The sequence below is a fragment of the Oryctolagus cuniculus genome, chromosome 12 (genome assembly GCF_964237555.1).
Source record: "Oryctolagus cuniculus chromosome 12, mOryCun1.1, whole genome shotgun sequence".
Classification (NCBI taxonomy): domain Eukaryota; kingdom Metazoa; phylum Chordata; class Mammalia; order Lagomorpha; family Leporidae; genus Oryctolagus; species Oryctolagus cuniculus.
The window spans coordinates 89371767-89381171 of NC_091443.1; the positions used below are offsets into that span (position 1 = coordinate 89371767).

A 9405-nucleotide genomic window follows, 5' to 3' on the forward strand; every position below is an offset into this window, starting at 1 on the left:
GGCTCAAGCACTTGGGTCATCTTCTGCTTTCCCAGGCCACAGCAGAGAGCTGGATTGGAAAAGGAGCAGCTGGTACTAGAACTGGTACCCATAAGGGATGCCGGCACGTCAGGCCAGGGCTTTATCCCTCTGCGCCACAGCACTGGCCTCCCAAGCTAGATCTTCACCAAGGTTTGGATTCTCAGTCAGCTGTGGGAATCCATGCTTCACTGCAGCCCTTCCTCTCACAGGATATAGAATGCACTGACTTCAGTCAAGATTTATTTATTTATATTTATTTTGACAGGCAGAGTTAGAGAGAGAGACAGAGAGAAAGGTCTGACTTCCGTTGGTTCACCCTCCAAATGACCCGTAAGGTCGGTGTGCTGTGCCGATCTGAAGCCAGAAGCCAGTTGCTTCTCCTGGTCTCCCATGCGGGTGCAGGGCCCAAGCACCTGAGCCATCCTCCACTGCACTCCCAGGCCACAGCAGAGAGCTGGACTGGAAGAGGAGCAACTGGGGCAGAATCCGGCGCCCCAACCGGGACTAGAACCCCAGGGTACCAGCGCCACAGGTCAAGGATTAGCCTAGTGAGCCACGGCGCCGGCCTAGCCAAGATTTATTTATTTTTTTTTAATTTTTTTTTTTTTTGACAGGCAGAGAGGACAGTGAGAGAGAGAGACAGAGAGAAAGGTCTTCCTTTGCCGTTGGTTCACCCTCCAATGGCCGCCGCGGCCAGCGCGCTGCGGCCGGCGCACCGCGCTGATCCGATTGCAGGAGCCAGGTGCTTCTCCTGGTCTCCCATGGGGTGCAGGGCCCAAGGACTTGGGCCATCCTCCACTGCACTCCCTGGCCACAGCAGAGAGCTGGCCTGGAAGAGGGGCAACCGGGACAGAATCCGGCGCCCCAACCGGGACTAGAACCCCGTGTGCCGGCGCTGCAAGGCGGAGGATTAGCCTAGTGAGCTGCGGCACCGGCTGCCAAGATTTATTTTTAATACCTTTTCCTTGGCGCTGGCAGCTTCTGCCCATCATGCCTTGGCTGACAGATGTGGAGGTGAGAAAAGCCTCACAGCCACTGTTCCTGGAGGCAGCCCCCGGACCACGGCCAGAGCTGCGGGCAGGCGGCTCTTCTCCTCCAGCATCTGGACAGGGTTTGCAGCCCTGATCATTACTTCTGCCTGCATGTGGACCCGTCGGTAGTGATCCTATCCTTGCTGCCCTCCCTTGTCGTCCCACACCTTCTGAGAATGGAAGCATTCTGGCACTGGAACATTTTAGTGAGGCAGTGAGAGGAGTCTGGAAGCTGAGGGCAGTTCATGTCAATATGCAAATGTAGGTGAAAGTTGTTTTTTTTTTTTCTTAAAGATTTATTTGAAACGCAGAGTGAGTGAGTGAGAGAGAGAGAGAGAGAGAGAGAGGGAGAGATAGATAGAGATAGAGATGTTCCATCCACGAATTTACTCCCCAGATGGCCACAATTGCCAGGGCTGGGCTGATCTGAAGCCAGGAGCTTCTTCTGGATCTACCACGTGGGTGCAGAGACCCACACAAATGGGCCATGTTCTGTGGCTTTCCCCAGGCCATTAGCAGGGAGCTAGATCAGAAGTGGAGCAGCTAGGGCACTAACTGGCGCCCATACAGCAGGTGGCTGCTTTACCTACTACACTCTGGACCTGGTTGTAGACATTAAATGAGAACGAAACCCACAGCTTGGGCTGGATTTTCAGAAACTAAATGCTCTGTGTCAGTCGCACTCAGATCAATAACAGGACTGACATACCTGGCACCCTGGAATTCCCCTGTGCCCTGTATTAGGCCTTTCCAGAGAGGCAGAACCAACTCTGTGTGTGTGTGACAAGGAGAGAGAGATTGATTTTAGGGAATTGACTCATGTGATAAGGAGGCCTGGAAAGACCAGCAGACTGGAGGCCGGTCCAGAGGAGGCAGAATGTGTCCTCCCTTCTGGGAGGGCAGCCTGTCTGTTCTTGTTCAGGCCTTCAGCTGATCCGGCGAGGCCCACCCATGTTATGGGGGGATCATCCACTTAAATTAAAGACCACTGATTAAAATATTAATCTCATTTCCCATCCCCTACTGCCCAAGCCACAAATACTATCACAGAAAACACCCAGAGTGGTGTTTGACCTGGTATCTGGGCACATAGCCTAGACACGTTGCCATGTAAAGCTCACCATCACACACAGCCTGGTTCCTGCCCCTTTCCTGATCTAATTGCATAGATTAGTTTTGCCCTTTTCTGAAGTTTATGTAGATGGCGTGAAATAGTGTGTTGTGCTGGCTTGTTTCACAGGGCCCATAAACAATCCTTTTATTGCCTGGGTGGCTGCACAGCCGATGCCGGAGTGGCCTGCAGGGTGGGGTGTGGGAGGGTGCAGGTCACCTTCCCCAGCGTGTTGTCCGGGCTGGCCTCAGTCAGCCTGTCTGCATTCTGCACTGCCTCACCCGGACGGGCGGAGTCCAGGAGTGGGCGAGCTGTGCCTTGGCTCCCTCTGCTGTCCTCCACCAGGCCCGTTCTCCTTGCTGCTCTTTGTACCCCCACCCTCCCGGCCCCCGCTGACATGGTTTACACAGAGACCCTCGTGCCAGTGCTGGACTTGGCTCCCGGCCCCCGGTGCAGCCCCTCAGTCTTTCAGATGCTGCACTGGAACTCATCCTTGCCTGTTGCCTGTTTCTGCCTGCCTCCATATTGGCCGACTCGGGCCTCAGACGTATTTGGATGACTTCGCTTGTATGTCTTTTGTGGCTATGGCAACTGAGGAAGGAATCCGCCCAGGATCTCATAGCTGGGGAGTGGCAGAGGGTGTGACTCAGAGGACCTGTGGCCAGTCCCTCTCTGCTGGAGTCTGCTTCTCCTTCCCTCTGCAGTCCCCCTGCCAAATGCCAAGCCCAGGGCAGGCCTGGCCCTCCCTCTCCTTCCCCGGTGATTGCTGGTGGTTCTGTAAGCTCCCCTCCACCCACCCTCCCATCAGAGGTAGGTCAGGCCTGCGGGCCCGCTTCTGCTGGGTGTGGTGGTTCGAAGGTGTCGCTCCCCCTCTTCATGGAGGAACGACACTAAACCTGCCTAGGCTTCATATCCGAGTCACGGCACCATTATGTCGCTCCCCCTCTTCGTGGAGGAACGACACAGGACCCTGCGCTGTTCTTTCGTCTGCTCGGCCCTCCCCGGGTTTGCTGCTGGTTCTTCCCGGGTTGGCTATTATCCCTTCCACCTCCGTGGAAGGGCAGTTCCCCCTGGCCGCATTCCCCACTTCCGCAGGGGAGCGGCACACCGCCGGCCGGCTCTCTTGGGGGCTGCACAGGTGTTCCCTTAGATGTTCCCCTTAGATGTTCCTGGTGCATGCCATCTCTCTCCTCCTTTATAGTCCTCCTCCGCCAATCCTAACTCGGCTGCCCACACGCCGAGTACGCTGCTCTCCTCCAATCAGGAGCGAGTCCTACAGTTTATTGGCTGAACTGGAGGCACCTGTGTAGAAGCTGTTTTCTTCTCTCCCAGCGCCATATTGTGGGAGAGCAGATGCATAGAATAAGTCTTAATTCCAGTAACTCAGTCTAGTCCGGGTTGCTCCCCACAGATCCCCCTTTCTTTTTATTTTTTGGCGTTGATACGCGCCTGTCTTCGGTGTCCCGCAGCACACACTCTGCTCTACTTGCTAGAGTTGCCACAGGTTCTTACACGTCCTATCAATCAGGCAAACCGAATCCGGGTCCTCTCTTCGCCATGTTGTGAGGAGGTTTTTAGGCGCTGATGCGTGCCTGTGTTCGGTGCCCTGCAGCGCATGCTCTGCTCTGCCTGCAGGGGCTTACAAGCCCTAACAATCAGGCAAACCGAATCCAAGCCTTCTCATTGCCGTATTGTGGGGGAGACTTATTAGTGTTGGTTCGTGCCTATCTTCGGTGACCTGTGGCGCATAAGCTGCTAGCCGCCTGCAGGTGCTCGTCGCCTCACTTAATCAGGTAGACCGAATCCAAGCTCTCACATTGCTGTGTTGTGGGGAGGCCTTTCTCTTTCTCTATTTCTCTATCTCCGGGCATTCCTATCTCTCCCATTTTACTTCTATCTTCCAGCATTCCTATTTCTCTCATTTTACTTCTAAACTTCTGTTTCTCTTATCCCCGCAGCTTCCCGCTCTCATTTTACTTCTAAACTTCTGTTTCTCTTATCCCCGCGGCTTCCCGGCTCCCGCCCCGCGGCAGCTTCACGGCTCCGCGCGGCTTCCCGGCGCCTCGCCCCGCCGGCGGGCTCCCGGCTCTGCGCGGCTCGGCTTCGCGCGCACACTCCGCGGTCTCTCACTAGCCCTTTTGCGTCTGAACCACGGCCTCGCGCCAGCCCCGCGTTCCCTATCTATTCACGCCCCGTGCTCTCTCTGCACGCGGCGGCTTCCGCGAGTCACACAGCGTAGCTTGTGTCTCCGCCACTAGCATTCAATCCAAGTTCCCCGGGCTAGCCTGGCGAATTCAACCCAGCTTACGTCTCCGCCCCACGGTTTGGCTTCCCGTCCTTTGCTCCCCGGGCTAATCAGACGGATCCCAACCAGGCTTACGTTTCCGCTTCTGGTTTTAACTTTTCGCCCCCTATTCCCGGGCTAACTTGAGAATCCCAAAGTGGCTTTCGTTTCCACCTCGGGCTGCCCCCCGCGGCTTCAATTTCCCTAACATTTTTCTCTACCCGGTATGTTTCCCCAAGCTTTCCTCCAACAATATTCCTCCCTCATTTCTCCTGGCCTCTCCCCACAGTCCGCATCCGAGTCTGTTTGTTCTAGCTTTCACTTTCGCTTTCGACCTTAGAGATTTCTCCCAGCTTCCCCCTGTAGTCCGTATCTGAGTCTATGCCTAGGCTTTCAATAGCTCCTTCCGGCACCTTTTTCGTCCGGCTTTTCCCTAGGCTGTTTGCTAGTCTCTTTCTCCGATATTTTCCCATTTCTTCCCGTTTCTTCCCTCCTAAGTTTCCTAATCCGTCCTAGGTTTCCTATCCGAGTCACGGCACCATTATGTCGCTCCCCCTCTTCATGGAGGAACGACACTAAACCCTGCCTAGGCTTCATATCCGAGTCACGGCACCATTATGTCGCTCCCCCTCTTCATGGAGGAACGACACTAAACCTGCCTAGGCTTCATATCCGAGTCACGGCACCATTATGTCGCTCCCCCTCTTCGTGGAGGAACGACACAGGACCCTGCGCTGTTCTTTCGTCTGCTCGGCCCTCCCCGGGTTTGCTGCTGGTTCTTCCCGGGTTGGCTACTATCCCTTCCACCTCCGTGGAAGGGCAGTTCCCCCTGGCCGCATTCCCCTCTTCCGCAGGGGAGCGGCACACCGCCGGCCGGCTCTCTTGGGGGCTGCACAGGTGTTCCCTTAGATGTTCCCCTTAGATGTTCCTGGTGCATGCCGTCTCTCTCCTCCTTTATAGTCCTCCTCCGCCAATCCTAACTCGGCTGCCCACACGCCGAGTACGCTGCTCTCCTCCAATCAGGAGCGAGTCCTACAGTTTATTGGCTGAACTGGAGGCACCTGTGTAGAAGCTGTTTTCTTCTCTCCCAGCGCCATATTGTGGGAGAGCAGATGCATAGAATAAGTCTTAATTCCAGTAACTCAGTCTAGTCCGGGTTGCTCCCCACAGAAGGTCCCCTTCCTTTGTGGGGACCTCGCCCCCTACTCCCTACTTCAGTCATTCCCTATTCAGGCTCAGAGCGGGCAGTGCAGTGCCTGGAAAGGACCTCTGTTGTGGGACTTGGGAGACCAGTGAGCTCTGTTACCTTGTCCCTCGGGCCTCAGCTTCCTCACCTCCAGTGGTCTTTAGGATCCCTCCTGTGCTGCATTTCCTGCATCTTCACCACTTAAATCACTTGGCCCACAGGACAGATTGCAGCTATGGGAGCAGGTGGGAAGGAGGTGCTCTTGCCCCTGGGACGTCTTTCCCCACCCCTCTCATTGTGCTGCCTGGTGTTTCCAGAATGCAAATGACAACCTGTGTTTTTCCTCTTGTTCCATTTCAAACCCATAATCTCATGCACTTGTGTTTACTGTCAGCCAGCCCCGTGCAAAATCCATGTTACAGCGAGCTCTGCCTGGTGAACGCCCCAGGGGTTCCGGGGAGCGAGCTCTGTGTGTGTTGGAGATGTATTGCGATGCCCGAGCACCCAGTTAAAGCTGAAGACGGTGCCCTCGGAGCTTCGGCAGTTTTTGACAGGGCTGCCGGGGTGACTGCGGCTCTGGGAGGAGCAGTACTGACCACGGTTGCATTACTGATGTTATTGATCGCTTTTTGATGAGAGCTCAAAGCCATCTTGATGCCATTTTCTTCATTTTACCTCACTGTTTTTCCTTCGCTGAAAAGCATTTCTAAAAAGCTTTCGAGTATTTTGCAAATCATTAAATTAAAGGCAGTCTTTTCTGCACCCTGCTGGTGCTGCCGGGGCTCTTCCCACCCCACCCATGCCAGTGTTGTGTGTCTCCCATTAGTTTTCTGTTTTGACCCTCCCCTTGTAAACATGGGGTCGTTACTCCCTCTCACAGATGAGAAGTCTGAGATGTGACAGGGTTAAGGGACCTCTCCCCAGCTTAAGGCTGCTGCTGACCAGCTCAGGGCAAGAATCCAGGACTCCTGAATGCCAGTTCCCTAGCGGAGGTGTAGCAGTGAGACAAGAGCACAGGGAGTCGGGGGGGGGGGGCGGGGAGGGGTAGTTTTTCTTCCTGAAGGTATGAGAATGTCTTATTTCTGCAGGGAGGTGGGAAGGTGTTCTCTCTTCCTGGCTAAATGCATGGCATTCCCTGTGGCCAGTATTGGCTGTGGGCAGTGCTGCTCTGCCCCAGGGGACACTCGCCTGGCTCTCGTATGTGGGAGACAGGAGGCCGCCAGGTGTCAGGTGCACTGTTGCTGTGTGTGGCCCGGCCCTGGTGGGTTACTGCCTCCACGCTGCCAGCAGCTGACCCGTGTTTGTCAGTCCCTTCCTTCAGAGCATGGCCTTTTTATTTATTTATTTATTTTAAGATTTATTTAACTTATTTGAAAGGCAGAGTTACAGAGAGGGGGTGGGGGAGAAACCGAGAGAGAGAAAGATCTTCTACCTACTGGTTCACTCCCCAGATGGCTGTAAAGGCTGGGGCTGGGCCAGGCTGAAGCCAGGAGCAAGAGCTTCATTTAGCTGAGCAGGAAGGGCAGAATTAGCATAATCCTTCTTGCCAAACATGGGTGCAGGGGCCCAAGCATTTGGGCCATCTGCTGCTGCTTTTCCAGGTGCATCAGCAGGGAGCTTGTTAGGAAGTGGAGCAACCAGGATTTGTACCAGTGCCCATATGGAATGCTGGCATTGCAGGTGGTGGCTTAACATGCATAGTGGTGCTACCATGCTGGCCCTATCATTGCACTTTTTGAAGAGAGAAAGAGAGCAGCAAGATTAAAGTTAGAGATTATTTGACTGCTGGCCCTGTGGCCCCAGATGGTGCACTCCACCTGTGTGCGCCCCAGTTTGCGTGCCTCTTCTCCGGACGGGAAGTAGATTAGGTGAGTTAGTGCCCAGGGAGCCCACTGGCATTTGCCGGGTGTTTCTGCAAACACCTGGCAGAACCTGCAGGGGTACACTGTGCACTCCCAAATGCACGACGGCCTACTGACCTGAGGAACCAGCCACTGGGTGATCCTTTCAAGAAGGTGGACGGACCCTGAGCAGCTGCCTCAGTGTGCGCGGCTGCCCTGGCAGAACACCATCGACTGGGCGCCTGAAACCACAGATGGATGGCTGCCTTCTAAGGATGTCTTCCTCGTGTCACAGGGCTGCCACTCCTGTCTGGCTAGGACCCTCTTGGGACCTCTTCTCCTTCTTTTGTCTGGAGAGTCCCATCTGTGTTTAGGGCTTCTTCATTGGAATTTTAAGATTTATTTTATTTATTTGAAAGGCAGAGCTTGGGGCGGGGGGGTCCTTCTATTTGCTGGTTCACTCCTCAAATGGCCCAACGACCAGGGTTAGGCCAGGCTGGAGCCAGGAGCTTCTTCTTGGGCCATCTTCCACTGCTTTCCCAGACCATGAACAGGGAGCTGGATCGGAAGTGGAGCAGCTGGGGCTTGAACAGGCGCAAAATGGGATGACTGTCACAGGTGGTAGGCTTACCCGCTACACCACAGTGCTGCTCCCCAGCATTTGAATTTTGAGGGGGCACGTTCGTCTGCAGCACCAGCTTCCTCCCGCCAAGATCTCCCAGTGAGGAAAACCCAGGCCGTCAGCCTCGTGTCCTCTTGGGCCCCGAGCACTGTCATTTGTAAGTCACTGTTAGTGCTCCCATGTGGAGGGACCTGCCGTCTCCTGGCCCCCGCCCTCCTAGGCTGTGGCATAGAGCGAGTGACTGTGCTTCCTCTGCCCTTCTGCTCAGGAGCAGGGTGTGGGGCGCTGCCTTCTCATGTGTAATGAAGGCCTGTCTTGTCACCGTGTCACTTGTGTCATCTGTGTAGACTGGGGTATGAAATAAAATGAACTGGAGTGGAGCTCTTTACCACCCCCTCCTCTACAGCCCCCCTCACTCCCGAATGGTGCCCACGGCATGCTGGACCCATCGCCAAATCAATGCACTTACCAAGAGCCAGCTCTTTCCCAAACCCATCACACCGCAGTAGCTGCTGTTGTACATGTCAGATTGATGAGATGTGACTGCAAATGAAGGCATTTTCTCCCTGTCCCCCTGTGCACTCTGGTTACAAACTGTGGCAAGAGTCAGTCAGTGAAATCATAAGAATGCTGTCAGGTTAGAGGGGCATAAAGCTCAGGGGAATCATGAAGCTCTAACTTTATATTGTGATTGTTCCGTGAGGGTCTGCATTGTTAGTCCATGATCAAGACTAGGAGCTGGGAATCATAAACAATGTGTCCTGCTCTGGTTATGTAAGAAAGGTGGGGCTGGCATTGTGCTGCTGAGGGTTAAGCCCCGGCTTCTGACACCCAACGCTGGTATCCCACATTGGAGTGTGGGTTTGAGCATTGGGTGCTCTGCTTCCTATCCAGCTCCTTGCTTATGTGCCTGGGAAGGCAGAGGACGATCGCACAGGTATTTGGGCCCCTGCTGTCCACATGGGAGAGCTGGATGGAGTTCCAGGCTCCTGGCTTCGGCATGGCCCACACCTGGCTATTGGAGGCATTTGGGGAGTAGATCAGAGATGGAAGATCTTCCTCCCTGTCTGGCCTCCTCCTCCCTCCCATCATTCTGCCTTTCAAATAAATAAAATGAATCTTTGAAAACAGGAAGATGATGCGGAACTCTTGCCAGTGGGCTCTTATTCAAGGAGCCTTGCCCTGGGTTAAAGATTGAGTGAATGGATGCATGTTTATATGAGTTATGCAAAAATAAAAATTTGAAGCATTTTTAAAAAATAAAGTCTTTTAAAATTTTTGTTAAATATAATACTTTTTTAATTAAGAT

General features: G+C 54.2%; 1 long non-coding RNA gene across 1 annotated transcript; it reads left to right on the forward strand.

The window, feature by feature from the left end:
* Positions 1–1098: 1098 nt before the first annotated feature.
* Positions 1099–6550, forward strand: LOC138844708 (uncharacterized). Its single transcript, XR_011380943.1, has 2 exons — positions 1099–3021; positions 5621–6550. It is a non-coding gene; the product is annotated as an uncharacterized lncRNA (long non-coding RNA).
* Positions 6551–9405: the final 2855 nt, after the last annotated feature.